Source organism: Nipponia nippon, unplaced genomic scaffold (assembly GCF_047370975.1).
Source record: "Nipponia nippon isolate SJK-2023a ecotype South Korea unplaced genomic scaffold, ASM4737097v1 scaffold_2, whole genome shotgun sequence".
In the NCBI taxonomy this organism is placed as follows: Eukaryota; Metazoa; Chordata; class Aves; order Pelecaniformes; family Threskiornithidae; genus Nipponia; species Nipponia nippon.
In genome coordinates, this window is record NW_028262336.1 from 88,774,071 (window position 1) to 88,791,199 (window position 17,129).

At 38.7% G+C, this 17,129-nt stretch overlaps 1 protein-coding gene across 1 annotated transcript in view; it reads left to right on the top strand.

The window, feature by feature from the left end:
• KLHL1 (kelch like family member 1) overlaps positions 1-17,129 on the top strand; it is a 246,335-nt gene that overhangs the window by 174,323 nt on the left and 54,883 nt on the right. The window lies entirely within an intron of this gene.

Sequence of the window (17,129 nt, forward strand, 5' to 3'; positions counted from 1 at the left end):
TTATTGCAGTTGTTTTACTTAAATAGCTGTGGCAATATCATTTGCAAAAGAACATCACATGTTTTTTCCCATAAAGTTACACCAATGAGAAAGATGTATGATGACGTTTGTGCTTGTGTGAAAAAAAATGTTGAAAGAACAGAAAAATGTTGAGGAAAGAACAAATAGGTATATTTTCTTATTATAGCTGCAGATTATTTTTGCTCTTGCAGCATTTATAAATGTTTGTGTAGCTAAATGTTAGGCATGGATTTACATAGAACATTGCCTTTGGATCATAAAATACCTGAAATACAAATTTTCTCTTACGTAGGACAAATGGCAATAAACACTTTAAGTATTCAGGTAGTGGAAATGACCATAAACCCAATTTAGGTGCAGCTCTATTTGTTCTAGCTTACTATACACATTGGTTCCTGGTTCACACAGCAAATCAAATACAGAAATATTTAGGAAGACAGCACAGAGCGTAGCACTGTCACAGCATCAACACGCAGCCTATTTTGCAGATTCAGGTCAGGCAGAAGCAGTTTATTTCAGCCCTCTGTCAATACAAACTCTGACTGAAAACAAAAGTACCAGGGCCTGTATACATTTACAGTGGATAAAAACTGCTTTGAGAGGAGGCTCGGCATGGCAGAGCAGCATCTATGTAGTAGGAGCCTTTGTTACAGCTGATGTAATGTGTATTCCCAATAACTCAGGGCCTGCAGCCATGTGGCCTTGACTTACATCTGCTCAGGTCATCGCGCTTGTGGTGCTACTGTGTCCGTGTCTAGCTTTTAGGACCAGCAAGGCTTGTTTCCACACATCAGTTCAGGAGAACTGAGTGCTGTTTGCATGTTTTGGGTCACCGTGAGTTCATAAACCACACCTCAATATTTGGGCCACGAGATTATGCTGATACTGTATTATTTCTCCTCATTATTTTTTTTTTTCCCACAACTTTCTCCACTGAAATGCTGACATGGATGATTACAATTCACAATGATGTATTTTTAATGTCTCCTGGTCTTTGCTACCAAATATGAAACAGTTGCATATAAGAACTAGATGAACAAAGCAAATTAACAATTTATTAGCTAGCGTATAAAACAGTGGGTAAGTGATAGTATTATGAAAGTATTTGAAGGTTATGTGGCCCATCACATAAAAAGTAGCCTAGCAGGCTAAATCAAGTTTGTTTAGAAATCTCTTCTATAGTTTTTTTCCTTTCCATAAAAAAGAGATGATAATTAAACTCCAGTAGCCAGTGACTGGAATTATGACTGACGTGAAAAGATAATGCCACATAGTAGAATCATAGAACCATAGAATCATTTAGGTTGGAAAAGACCTTTAAGATCATCAAGTCCAACTGTTAACCTAGCACTGCCAAGTCCACCAATAAACCATATACCTAAGCACCACGTCTACACATCTTTTAAATTCCACCAGGGATGGGGACTCAACCACTTCCCTGCGCAGCCTGTTCCAGTGCCTGACTACCCTTTCAGTGAAGAATTTTTTCCTAATATCCAGCCTAAACCTGCTGTGGTGCAACTTGAGGCCATTACCTCTCGTCATATCACTTTTTACTTGAGAGAAGAGACTGACCCCCACCTCGCTACAGCCTCCTTTCAGGTAGCTGTAGAGACCGATAAGGTCTCCCCTCAGCCTCCTCTTCTCCAGACTAAACAACCCCAGCTCCTTCAGCTGCTCCTCATTAGGCTTGTGCTCTAGACCCTTCACCAGGTTCGCTGCCCTTCTTTGGACACTCTCCAGCACCTCAATGTCCTCCTTGTAGTGAGGGGCAAAAAACTGAACACAGTATCTGAGGTGCGGCCTCACCAGTGCTGAGTACAGGGGGACAATCACTTCCCTAGTCCTGCTCGCCACAGTATTCCTGACACAAGCCAAGATGCTATTGGCCTTCTTGGCCACCTGGGCACATTGCTGGCTCATATTCAGCAGGCTGTCGACCAACAACCCTAGGTCCTTTTCCAGCAGACAGCTTTCCAGTTACTCTTCCCCAAGCCTGTAGCGTTACATGGCGTTGTTGTGACCCAGGTGCAGGACTCGGCACTTAGCCATGTTGAACCTCATACAATTGGCCCTGGCCCATTGATCCAGCCTGTCCAGTTCCCTTTGTAGAGCCTTCCTACCCTCCAGCAATCAACACTCCCGCCCAACTTGGTGTCGTCTGCAAACTTACTGAGGGAGCACTCGATCCCCTCATCCAGATCGTTGATAAAGATATTAAACAGAACTGGCCCCAGTACTGAGCCCGTGGGGAACACCACTTGTGACCGGCCACCAACTGGATTTAACTCCATTCACACAACTCTTTGGGCCTGGCCATCCAACCAGTCTTTTACCCATCAAAGAGTACGCCCATCCAAGCCATGATCAGCCAGTTTCTCCAGGAGAATGCTGTGTGAAACAGTGTCAAAGGCTTTACTAAAGTCCAGGTAGACAACATCCACAGCCTTCCTCTCATCCACTAAGCAGGTCAGCTTGTCATAGAAGGAGATCAGGTGAGTCAAGCAGAACCTGCCTTTCATAAAGCCATGCTGACTGGGCCTGATCCCCTGGTTGTCCAGTATGTGCTGTGTGGTGGCACTCAAGATTATCTGCTTCATAACCTTCCCTGGCACCGAGGTCAGGCTGACAGGCCTTGTAGTTCCCCGGATCCTCTTTCTGGCCCTTCTTGTAGATGGGCATTACATTTGCTAACCTCCAGTCGACTGGGACCTCCCTAGTTAGCCAGGACTGCTGATGGATAATGGAAAGTGTCTTGGTGAGCATTTCTGCCAGCTCCTTTGGTAGCCTTGAGTGGTCTCCCCTGTCCCCATAGACTTGTGTGTTTCTAAGTGGTGTAGCAGGTTGCTAACCATTTCCCCTTGGATTATGGGGGCTTCGTTCTGCTCCCCATCCCTGTCTTCCAGCTCAGGGGGCTGGGTACCCCAAGATCAACTCGTCTGACTATTAAAAACTGAAGCAAAGAAAGCATTAAGTACCTCAGCCTTGTCCTCGTCCTCTGTCACTATGTTTCGCCCAGCACCCAATAAAGAATGGAGATTCTCCTTAGCTCTCCTTTTGTTGCTCATGTATTTGTAGAAACATTTTTTGTTGTCTTTTACAGCAGTAGCCAGATTAGGTTCCAGCTGGGTTTTGGCCCTTCTAATCTTCTCCCAGCGTAACCTCACGACATCCTTCTAGTCCTCCTGAGTTTTCTGCCCCTTCTTCCAAATGTCACAGTCTCATTTTATTCCTGAGTTCCAGCCGAAGCTCTCTGTTCAGCCAGGCCAGTCTTCTCTCCCACCGGCTCATCTTTCAGCACATGGGGCTGGCCTGCTCCTGTGCCTTTTTACTACTAATTGGATAGCATTAAAAGGAAAACATTTAGATAATTTTGTAATTTTAATTTCCTAAATCTGCAAAACTTCATTTAAGTCTCTGTTTCCAAACACCTTTCTTTATTTATTCATTTAATTTGAAAGGCACCTATCAGAAACAGATTCTCTCTATATGTTTATGTTAATAGAATGAGATGTATTAGAAAATTAGAGGTATATGCTTCTGACAGTGTTCCATTCACCTTACCCATTCATATCGTCACACAGATTTCTGTAATTTAGATTAGCAGGATTTAATAGTCTAGTAGTACACAAAAGCTGTCTAGATGCACATGTAAAGGAGGATGCTAGACTGAAATAAATGAGGAAATAAAACCATATGATAGAACATGATGTATATGGTCTATGTTAGATAGTGCCATGGAATATTATAATGAGGAAAATATACTTGCACAGCAAGAGGAGACTGGTATAAATAAATGAGCAGTATTATATTGGTGGCAGAATACTGACTGATTTCTCATGAGACGTTCTAACCTGTCTCACTACCCACCAGGCAGAATAATAAGGAACAAGGAGAATCTGCAGAAAAAGAAAAGTAAAGAAAACAAAAGTGTCAGGGTAACCATGATCCAAAAACAACTGGTATATATTACTTTGGAATAGTCCTAGATTAGTTTATCAAAGTGCTATATGAGTTCATTATTTACTGGATCACAGTCTTTAAGTAAATACGAGGGAAAAAGAAATGAAAAATTACATGAGCAAGAATGTGACATAAAAGTGTGACAGGTCATTAACAAAGAGAGGGAAAAGTTGATTTACTGAAACACTGATATTAAATGTGTGTTTTTCATTAATCTTGTGATAAGATATAAAACAAAAATTTCTCTGATGGTAAATAGGTGAGGTGCATCATTAGTCTATATCAAGTAATATTAAAAGTCCTTTCATTATTATTTAGATATTTTTAGAAAGATCTTTGATATCATCACAGATACATTAAAAAATGAATCTTTTGAAAATTGTGAGGTCTCCAGTCATTGTTTCTTAAACTCCCATGTTGCGTATTTTGCCTTTTCTTTAATGGTTTTCAATCATTTGTAATAATCCTTTTTTCTTTAAAAATATGGTTTATCAAATGTGATTTATTACTTACATATCATTATTTCACAGGAGTGTCAGCTAAAATGACTACATGAAGTTCCTCTTTTGCTCTGGTGAACTTTGAAGATGTCCTTGTTTTTCTGGGCTTTTTTTTTGTTTCTAGTAAGACATTTCTCATAGCATACTTCACTTAAACCTTATCTATTTTAATTTTATATTTTTTATTCTCATATAGGCATACTTTTTAAATACTGAAAGAAATCTTGGACAATCTATTGTAAATACTGTAAATAAAGGCAGAAATAGGGAAAGATCACGTTTTTCCTCTTATGTAATTCTTGCTTTTTAAGATAGGTGTCTGAGATTTCTGTTACTTGAGAATCTATCTATATCTCCTTCATCTTCAGTTTAGTAGGAATTATTAAAAAAAAAAGTAAAATCCATCAAGATTGTTTTGTGGCATTTTGCAAGTTGTGGAAATTACTACAAACCACTTTGTCTTCACATACATAAAACATTTGACAGCATTCATTATCTATTCATTTGATGTACGTAGCTATCTTGAGAAAACATCTTCATCTTACTTACATTTTCATTCAAAATATACAATGTACAGTAACTGAGTTTGATTTTCAGAATGTGAGTACTTGTAGTCCTTGTATTTGTATAATAGACAAACTGCAAAACCTACTTAAGAAGGTATAGTATTTCCTTAAAAAAAAGGGAAAAAAAATGTCCAATATGTTTATTACAGAACATTTCTCCCTGGTGTGCCTTTTGAAATAATTTATATAAATATGCATGCTTTGTAAGTATACATAGATGTATGTGTATATGTACTCATATATATAAGTAATAGGAATTATTGAAGTGTTCTCTTAGAACATGCTGTAGCATGGTAAAATACCCTGCCTTATCTGTTGTACTTAAGCTGTTCCTTAATCCAGCATGCAAATGAATTCATGGCTAGGGATTCCTGCTTTTAATGATAGATCGTCTTCATAATATATTTTTGTTAAGCTTTTTTTTTTTTTTTAAGAACTTGGTATATATTCTTATTCCTATTCAGATATTAGAATACAAGTAAATAGTCTTATGCTTACAAATTGTTAAGGAAAGTTAGGAAAGGCTGCTGGCTCCAGCTGCCCTGGCCCAGGACCCTCTTGCCCAGCTGCTGGAGCCCCGTATGATGTCCCTGGGGAGCCAGGGTCTCTGCTTGGGCTTGAGGGATGCATCTGCCATTTTCCCATTAGTAGGTTCAACCAGTAGCGAAGTTAAGTGTGTGTCCCAGAGACACATAGACACACAGAGGACACGGATATGGCCAGTCATACAGACAGCCACAGACAGGGCGCTGCCCCCAGCAACACCCACATTCAGTACTCACACCAGACACAAGCACAGACAGCCACATCACCTCCTCTTCTTGGGCTGGCAGAGGCAGAAGGCCACTGGTGCAGCACACACACCACACTCTCCAGGTTCACAGGCACATGCACATTCTTGGATCCAAGTACTGGCACAGCCCCTCTGCCCTCGTCACTCGCATGGGTCCTCCCCCAGTAGCTAGTTATCGGGACACGGCCCCAGTAGCTGGAGGTTAAAGACCCCACTGGCTCCAGTAGCTGAGACCTCAGGCCAGGGGCACTCACACCCCCAGTGTGACTCCAGGAGCTGCCCCTGTGAAGCAGGAACATAAACATGCTGTTATTACTCAAGAAATAAGTAGATGTTCACAAAAGATCAACTGAGAAGTGAGAAATGGACTGTCCCTTTTGCAATCCTACTCTTTTTATTGATAACATCATATATCTGTCCTCACCAGTCCTCTGTATGAGTTTCTTCTGCTTTTAGTGTTAGCTTGTTTTCACCTATATGTTTTCCATGAGGACATTTGTTATGTTAAATTAAAGAATCATGTAGTCATAGCCTTAAAATACCTCAAGAAGAATGACAAGACGAAATAAATTATGTCTCTGATATTCCACGCAGCTGTCTGCCTACCACTTTTATTCAGATATTTAAAACTGTGCTCTGAAATCTTGCCTGCTCTAAGTAAGAGGTCTGTTTCAACCACACAATCCAGTGTTTTCAAATATCATAAGTGATTTTACTGACATAGATGATTGTAATGTGATGTTTACTCAGTTCCATGTAATGTATTTTAGTATTCTTTCTTATACTTTCTGGAGTCCATTTTTTCCAAAAAATGAACACATTTAGGTTTTTTTTTAAACATAAAAATATATGTTGGTATAGTCCAGTGTTTTCCCAGTCGTTCTCTAGGTAGCAATGGGAAACAATTATAGCATAATTTATCTTAATTGTAAAATGCACTAATAAAGAAGTAAAACTCCATTAGCTTTAAGTCAACACTGCGTACCAATGACCATCTCTGTTTTCCTTTTTTTACCGTTTTTGGAAGATTCAGCAGGAAAAGAATAATGGAATATATAAATAGGAACAACAACAAAAGTGTCTCTCATCAGAGTCATCAACCTAGCATAAAAAAAAAAAAAAAATCCACTACTTTTTAAAACAGAAAACAAGGCAACTAATTTCAGGAGCCTTAGTTTATCTATTGCAGAAATTCATATTTTCAGTCATTTTAATATATTACAGGAGTTTGTCATTGGACATATGTTTGATAAACTGCAAAAAGAGTATGATTTTTAGTTTGATTCACACAATAATAAGCTGAAAATGAAATGAACTGTTTCAAATCCTAAGAAATATGTATATGTTATATTTAGTTGGCAACACAACATTCTGGAGAGAGGAATTATAATTTATTAAATAACATTAAGTAACCTCATGAAGTTCAACAAGGACAAACGCGAAGTCCTGCACCTAGAGAGGAACAACGCCAGGCACCAGTATGTGGTGGGGGCCTCCCAGCTGGAAAGCAGCTTGGCAAAAAAGGACCTGGGGTCCTGGTGGACAGCAGGTTGCACATGAACAAAGCAGTGTGCCCTTGCCACAAAGAAGGCTAACAGAGTCCTGGGCTGCATTAGGCAAAGTATTGCCAGCAGGTCAAGGGAGGTGATCCTTCCCCTCTACTCAGCACTGGTGAGCCCACACCTGGAGTGCTGTGTCCAGTTCTGGGCTTCCCAGCACAAGAGAGATAATGAGCTGCTAGAGGCTCCAATGAAGGGCCACAAAGGTAATGAAGGGACTGGAGCATCTCTCCTGTGCAGAAAGGCTGAATGAGAGAGGTGGGACTGTTCAGCCCAGAGAAGAGAAGGCTCGGGAGGGATCTTATCAATGTATATAAACACCTGAAGAGTGCAAAGAGGTCAAAGACAGGTTCTTCTCAGTGGTGCCCAGTGACAGGACCAGAGGCAATGGGCACAAACTGAAACACAGGTGTTTCCCTCTGAACATCAAGAAACAATTTTTTACCATGAGGGTGACTGAGCCCTGGCACAGGTTGCCCAGAGAGGTTGAGGAGTCTTCATCCTTGAAGATATTCAAAAACTCTCTAGACAAGATCCTGGGCAGCTGGCTGTAGGTGGCCCTGCTTGAGCAAGGGGATTGGACGAGATGACCTCCAGAGGTCCCTTCCAGCCTCAACTGTTCTGTGATTTTTTGATTCTGTAACATGATAGCATAGCTGTAGAGTAAAGTTGATGCTCAATTACTTCACCAGAGGAATATGAAATACACTCGCTAATGACTGATGAGATAATTAATTATATAAATCATACTAAAATTCTCTTCTCATCCAGTTCTTATAAGTATTAATATTATTACTTGCTTCTTTTCACTCCTGTGAATTTCAATGTGTTCCAGAACATTCAGTCTCATAGGCTAATTTGCAGTTACAGTACTTTGATTTACATGTGCATTTCTGAATAGAAAAAAATCCAGATTGTAACACCATCTGGTAGTTTTTCAGTACTTATTTTGCATCACTTAATTTCTGGCATGTTTTCAGTGTAGTTAACTTCTGAAATTGCTGATTCAGTTATGGTTTGAAATAAAGAGAAGAACCTGAAGCAATCTATTCTGAAGCCTGCACGGCTTCAAATATAAGGCAAGAGCCAAAGTTGTTACACAGAAGATAAATTTCGTCAACCACTCCTCCACTTGCCAGTCTGCTACCTTGATATTCACACCTGTTGCTACAACCTATGTGGTCAAGCAGAGAGCGCAAGAGTCTGCTGCCTTTGTGGGAATATTTAGGGGTCTATTCTCCCAAGAACACCCCTGTGTCCCCCCTCATTACTTCCCTGCTGCTTATTGACTTTTATTTTCTGTACATTTCCAGTGCAGATATTTTATCGCTGATTAAAGTACACAGAAAAAAAAGGAAACCTTGGATGTGATCTAGAGATGACACATGCATGGCAGCTTGGTAATTTAGAGAACCTCTGTCCTGTCAGAAACCTTAACTTTTTCCATACACTAACCAATTTTTGTTCCCTGATCACCTAAGTTTCATTAATGGTTGTCACTACTGGGATTTGCTTTGGAGTAAACCAAATAGTTTCTTCCAGCACAAATCATGGATATTGTTCTGGAGTCAGTTCACTGCTGGAACCACCCTCAATAGCCAGTGTGGATTAGACTTCAAAGATGTTGGCACCTCCTGCCCTGTGCAGTCCTCCAGCTCTGTCTTGCACCTTCAGCCACCGCATAAATCTTCATGCCAAATTCTAGGAACTGCTCAAAAAGGCCATAGTTTCAGGCATGAGAACATCCAAGTAAGCTTCAGTACAGCTCTCACCATATTTTTAACACTCTGAACTGGAAAAACAAAGAAGCAAACAAATTTAACTCTTTGGACTACAGAAGGTACTATATAGAGCCCAATGAATACTGAGCATTAGCTGGCTCCTATCCATGCAAGTTAGGAATAGCACTCTTTACAACAGGTTTACCTTAGAGGGAAGTAATTGAAGCAAAACAGAATCTCCCAGGAACTGAGCCAACAGCTAAGCAGAGTGGATGAGCATCTGTATAGCTATAATGATAAATAATAAAAGAAAGCTGAGGGTAATGGGAAATTGGTGCTCTTGCAGTGCCAAACTGCTCAATTCACATAGTTTAAACCAAATTATGATCAAAGCAGCTTACTGATTTACTTATGATACATAATTAACTGGCAATCAGATGAACTATGTATTTAGGATCAGTATCAGTCATGCAGTAAGTAAACTGCAATACTAGACACTTACAAAATATGAATTAACTTCTTCAAATTTCTGAACACCCGTCTTGAGCAAATCCCCCAAAGTTTTAGTCACAGACACACACGTGCACACACATACACAAGCACAGACACACACAGCCCCTCTCACAGTTTGTGCAGGTCACCATCACCACCTCCTCAGTGGTGGGAGCTCCTCTAGGTGCACACCCCTCCTGCAGGAGATGCAGTTGTCCCGGCGTTTGCTGCTGTCCACATGTAGAACCTTTCTTTTTATTAACACCAAGTCCCAGTGCTTTTAACTGCTTTTAAAGAAGAGGCAAGTGTTTTGTTGATAAGCAAAGGTAGACTAGCATACCACATGATATAAATCATAAATAAAAGGCACTTTTGTAAGTTCTAGACTAGATAAAAACATAAAATAAAACATGAATGGTTTATGTTATAAAACATAACACTATAACATAAAACAAAACACCTAACACTAAAGGCATTACCTAAAATAACTGTCTAAAAGCTGTCATTTCTGATACTCTTTAAAATATAAACACTAGTGGAAAAAACTTATATTTGTTTTAGAGAATTCTGATCATACTGAATAACTGAATATTCCCAAAGGTTTTCTGATATTTGTTCATGTCACTTTATGGCAAATCCTTATGACATTTTAATTTTTTTTCCACTCCAAAAATGTAAGAATTATTATATACAAGTTATATATTTTTGGAGTGCTTAAAGGAATTTTTTACAGTCTAGCTAAAGGTAAGAGTAGTGAATTGCTACCCTGTTTTCTGTATAGCTCGCTCTTTACCGAGAGATTCTCCTTGATATTTGCGTCAGTAACCTATTTAGGTCACATTCATTCCACTTGAGTAACCGTCTTTTCAGTTCTAAGCGTAATGTTGCAGATCACTACATCAAGGTCATCATTTTGCACCTACTCATAGCAGCATCTCTTAATCTTGAACAAAATGGTCAGAGTACACGTCAGCAACAGCTTTAGTAATAGCAAAATCAGCAGAAAGTCTTACAGGGAAAGAAAAAGTAGAAATTTTGTGATGATACATGTAGAGCTCCTACCCTTCTTCATGGGTTTAAATACTGAATCATTCCAGCTATGAGAAAAGTACCTTTACTGTGGAAATGTCTACACTGAATGCAAAGGTGAGGTTTGGGGGGAAGGGGAATGTTTAGGCATTTGTATCTGCTTCTGACACAATTTTCACTTTGTTTATGCCAAAATCCCTGCATTTATACATAACTGAAATTAATACATTGCTCTCATAGTCTCAGACATTCTTCATGAAGTTTATTTGACTTCATGTAGTCTACATCAGGTTGTTCAAAAATACTTACACATGTGGAAGACAGGCTCTAAATACAGCTGCATTTGACTTAAAACATTGAATTACAAACAATCTTGCAATACATTTATTCTTTTTCATGCAATGACCTTGCTATATGATTAGTCTTCAATCATCAACTATGCCAAAAAGATGACAATGGCAGTCAGCTTTATACAAAACATTAGCAAGGAAATGTAATATGCTTAACTTCAGAAAAAGAATAAGTGTAATAGAAAGATAACTTAAAGATCACTTGAAAAGGCTTCATCGAAACAATTTCACAATTTCACAAGCTTACAAATGATAACTAAAACAAAAAATAACAATTTGTATTATGCAATGGCATACCAATTTGTAGAAGGTAAAATTGTGAGTTCTAATACTTTATTGTTTCATCAGAAACCTTGGATAGGAGAATTACACACACATAGGAATTGTCAGCAGCAGTTGGACATTCATATAAAACTATCCTGATCATCTACAGTACTTTAATTTCTGAAGTTTTCTTTCTCTGTAGATCTCGCATTACTTCCTAAACCTTGATTCATTAGGGCTTATAATGCCCATGAAAGTATATAACTCAGGCTTTTTTAGAGATCTATCCATCTGAAAAATAGGGGTTTGTGTACGTGTATGTTTATAGAAGAATTGCCTTAGTGCACAGTATGTTTATTATAAGATCCTCAATATTCTATGTATTTGCTTTTCATTTATCATTTCAGTTTCATATCCAATATCTTAAAGACAGTCTAATAAGTCATGTTTTTCCTTTTTACCTTTAGATGACTAAAAAACCACTAGTGATACACGAGTGAAATAAACTATAATCTAATACAATTTTAATGTAATTTCACATAATTTTTAATATTGTTAGCAGTATTTTAATTTGGGCCTGTGTGTGTTTTACTTATACTGTGGTATTCCATCAGTTTTGTTTTATAGGAAAATATGTCTATCTCTGCATAATCAGCACGTACACTGCAGCCAAAAATGAATACTGATTTTTTGCTGTATTTAGTTTATTCGTATCTTCACATTAAACCTCTATCTCCCATTTACCTAGGAAAATATACCATAGTATCTTCCCAACTGCTTCCTTCCATCCTCCTATTCTTGGGAAATTAGGTTTTCTGGTTTTCTGAAACATTTAATCATAATTACTTTGGTTTGTCCATAGGGATTAGAAAAAAGTAGTTGTCTACAGATTTCTAACATCGGTAAGACATCCTATCACAGCCTGTATAGACTGGGGTAGGCAATATTAACCAACATTGCTCATTTCTTTGAGTTTGCACAGTTTGGAAGTTGCTTCAGTTAGGAGTTGGCTCTGCTGACTGCTGTCTACTAGTCATGGCAGAGAGGAGAAGACTTTCTGATCTTAGCTGGGATGTTATGCTGTTGACTTTTGGTTGTCACTGGAACCAGCATCTCCGAGTGACTGTTCCTCCACTGTGCAACACCACGGTGGTTTAAAATAAGTTGTTTGACCTTACGTACTGATCTCACCTTAGAAGGTGAATGTCAATGGGGAGGGGCTTCCTTCCCTCTTTCTGCTGTGTGTCTAGGGGATACTGCATATTCCCTCCAGATCTGGTGGCAAAGTGACTCACAGCTCAAGGATGCATACCATACCACCACCTTGTGGCCCTACAATGTAATTATTGGTTATGTATGCAGTCATTCAGAGTTAATGAAATAATGTGAGGCCTGTGTCACAGACAACTGGAATGGTGTTTTTGTATCAGGTTTGGGATATTTAAAATTATGTAGAGGTGCTTGAGCTTGGAAAGACTACTAAAATCCTTTTCAAAGTTACTGCAGGATGGAGGGAATCAAACATGCTGCATTCTCATCCATTCTGCCACCGAGTGGACCCTGAATTAAACACTTCGCCCAGGTGTTTCTTCCATTTTTGTATTACTACTCCCACTAGAACCTAGTAAGAGACAAATATGTATGAAATATAAGCATTCAGGACCAGAGTGAGCCGAGGGCCATGCTACTTGGCAGTATAGATGCATCCTGTTAATTTGATTACTCTTGGCTCCTAGCTGAAAACTGATTGAATGTAGACACAAGGGCAATACAATAGTCTTACCAGCCCAAAATCCAGGACTTAAGTACAGCACACAACTTTAAACAAGTCTTTTATATTGTAAAATATAATAATAAATTGTCTATCACAATGGTCACAAGTACCTCAGTCTTTAACATGTTATCCTTTTGCATACGAAAATATTATCTCACTTTATTTAGAGGGAAGCTCAAGCACAGGGAGGAGAAACAATATCCCCATATTGAATTTAGGTACCAAAATGTTAAGTGTGAATATACACTATCAATAAGTGGCTGCTTCCGAGAATGGATTCCTATGTGAAGTGCCTTCCTTCGGACACAAGGCGAGTAGGCTCAGTGAATGGAAACTGTGAACATAAGTACATGTGTCAAGATGCTGTCTAGAGCTAGTCAAAAAGGAAATGCAGAAGTCAGAGGTGTCTTAAATTATATGCACTCTGCAACTTTTGGACTTCGTTCATGGTTCCTATGCCTCATCTTCTCCTCCTCACTATGCTAAAACTGAAAATAAAAGACAGTTCTTCTGCAGAAAAGATTGATTGTAAAAAGCATTCATAAGGGAACCATGCAACAAACATTCTTCTCAAACTGTTGATGTTTGCCCCTACTCCAGAAGATCTTAAATTCCTCTGTTAAACAATAAATAAATAAATAAATAAATAAATAAATAAATAAATAAATAAATGTGACATTTCTAGGATAAGTCCTGTAATGTCAACTCCTCATAGACACCATGGGTTTCGAACCTCTCCAACTTGGGAGCAGACAAGAGAAAGACATGTTAGGATAGTGGTAAGAACACTGCTATTTTTGTCTTGTTCTATTCCCTGCAACATCCTGTCTTTATTTCAGCATAAAATTCCCTATTAAACTATGTCAGTCTTAAACTTTACATTAAAATGTGTTTTCTTCATGGATTATGTACAATCTTTCCTCTCAAACTCATGTCTCTTAATCTCCTATATATTACCCCATATCTTTTGTCCCTCAAGTACATCTTTGTCTCCATTTCTTTGTATGTTTCTGTCCTCTGACTTCTATTTTCCCCTCTAAACTGTTCCAAAAAATTACAAGTAATGTATGAGTAGTGTGAGGTGGTGCTGTTATTTTAGAGAGCATAGACAGAAAACTTCAGAGGAGAAATAATTGTCTGCAAAGTTGGTTTGTTTTTTGTTTTTTTTCCCTAAGAGTCTGGGGCAATTGCAAAGGCTGCTGTAAGATGGAAAATATGTAGGGCAGAACATGTAAAGAAACACATGGGAAGAGAGGTGAAATAGCCATGTAAAATGTACGGTTATATAGTTTTGGGGCCAGTAATTAATCAAACCACAGGGATTTGCATAATTTAAAAATTAACATACAGCTGTGGGTCCGTAATTTATGAAAATCTCTACGTGCAGGCTGTGATAATTTTATTTGGGGATAATTTTAAGTAATGTTTAAACCAAAGTTAAATTCAAGGCCATATTTACTTTATAGCACGAGTAGAACCATCACTAGGAAGGGTGGTAATAAGTTGAAAGTAGAAGAATTGTGAAATATTAACAAATATGTTTTAAAATATGTTATGACTCACACTTTGCAAATTGTATATTTGCTTTAAAATTTAGGAGTTATTTGAGTCACCACTGAGAGGGCAGGGTTAAAATTTCAGGAATAACAGCTTTTCAGGACAGAAAGTTTATCTTCATGTTCTGTATAATACACCTTCCAAATGCTCTGTGAGGTACTGGGAATGAACAGGCCCTTGGTCCCTGGGTACCTGGGTGGATGAATCTGGAGAGAACACTAAAACCAATACATACAAAATATAGTCTGGAACATTTCGGTTCTCTAAACTGAATAACTATCCCTCCTAAAAATTTTGTATTTTGAAGATACATCTTTATATCATTAATTTTTCAAAGAAAGTGTTCAACTATAGTAGCACAGGAAGAGGGAACAGGGTACAATAGCAGGCAGTTAAGGAGCTTGACAAAGAAACATTTTATTGTCACTGTATCTGTTTCAAACAAGAAAACGAAAATCTGCAAGAAGTGCTAACAATAAAATTATAATGAGTTATGAATACTGAAAGAAAATGTTAAGTTAGTTACTTTAGGGACCATACAGCAGTGATACTGCATAAAAAATTTATCTAATAATTTGTACTTTGTGAGCATTTAATCTGTTTCTTCACATTAACTGAGATGAATCAGAATTCTAGAAAAACAAAAGCATTTGGACTGCAGTTACTGAAATATGTTATGTATGTGAACCAAGTTATGCCTGAAAGATGAAGACTGAAAACAGTTCTTGCCTCCTAAAACTTTTGTTTTCAAAGTGTCTATTATTTAAAGCTACTTTAAAATGTCAGTGTTGTTTTATTCAGATTCTCATAGAAAACAAATGCAATAGAAAACTTGCCTGGGGTCCATTCCCTTGTCTTGAACTGCCATAGCCTGCATTACCAAAACCTATATGGTCTTTCCCCTTTCACTCCCACCTGGAGTACTGCATCCAGCTCTGGACTCCTCAGCACAGGAAGGACATGGACCTGTTGGAACAGGTCCAGAGGAGGGCCACAAAAATGATCAGAGGGATGGAACACCTCTCCTATGAGGAAAGGCTGAAAGAGCTGGGGTTGTTCAGCCTGGAGAACCTGATCTAGTTGGAGGTGTCCCTTCTCATTGCAGGGGGGTTGGACTAGATGACTTTCAAAGATGCCTTCCATCCCAAAGCGTTCTATGATTCTATGAATATAGGAAGGTACTAACAACTGACACTAGAACTAGCATATGGTTCACCTAAATTTTAGTGTTTACACTATACATGCCTACAACTAAACTATACACTTAGTGCCCACTGTAGTCAATACAGGTGGTGTATTGAGTCTGGCTGAGATGGAGTTAATTTTCCCCATAACAGCCCTCATAGAGCTGTGCTTTGTATTGGTAGCTAGAAAGGTGTTGATAACACAGCAGTGTTTTGGCTACTGCTGAGCAGTGCTCACACAGCATCAAGGCTGTCTCTCCAACGTTCCCCCCTTACCAGTCAGCTGGGGGTGGGCAAGATCTTGGGAGTGCACATAGCCAGGACAGCTGACCCAAACTGATCAAAGGGATATTCTATACCATATGACATCTGCTCAGCAATAAAAGCTAAGAGAAAGGAGGAGGAGAGGGGGGCATTCATTATTACGATGCTTGTCTTCCAGAGAGTAAATCTTTTGTTTTCCTTTGCTTCCATGTGCAGCCTTTGCTTTTGCTTTTATCAAACTGCCTTTATCTTGACCCACGACTTTTTTCCATCTTATTTTCTCCCCTCTCCCCCATCCTGCTGAGGAGGGGAGTGATGGAGTGGCTTGGTGGGCATCTGGCATCCAGCCAAGGTCAACCCACCACAGATGGAGATGGTATAGTTGGTCTAGTCAAGACTGACATTTGCGAGACAGGATAGCTGTACAGAATCCATTGGCAGCACTGACCAGGATTACCCTGGGAGCTCATACAAATACCTCAAATTGCAGATATCTACATTTTCATGTTTGAAGCTGTATCCCTCCCCACTCCTGATAGGATGAACTGAATCCATCCTAGTTATCAAACACACCCAAGAAATTGAACAAAGAAAGGAACTGTGTCTGTTCAGAGAATATTATAGCACAGTGGCTGTAGTGGAATATCACCACTCTTATTGTTTAAATTAATCTTCTTCCTCTCTCTGTGTGTCTTCATTCCTGCTCTTCAAAAATATTTGTTTGTTTCCACCATAATCTTCTTCCCACCATCTCGCCTTTATCTCACTATCTGCTTTTATCTTTTTCCTTTCATTTTTTTGCAATCACTTTACCTCTACCTAGTTAAATCTAGTGAATAAACATACAGCTGTAGAATGAACCAATATTTGCTGCTATCACATTATTTATTTTTGCATGCCTTACTTCTTCTTCTGCCTATGTCTGGTTTTCAGTCTGTAATACATATAGTTGATTTTTACACTGATTTTTCAAGTGCCTAGGACAATGGGATGTATTTGTGAGTAGTTCTTTACATACTACCACTGTAAACATAATTAATAATGTAGTTTTTTCTGGTCCTGAAATCTACAGCCTGTTTAAATCCTGCATTT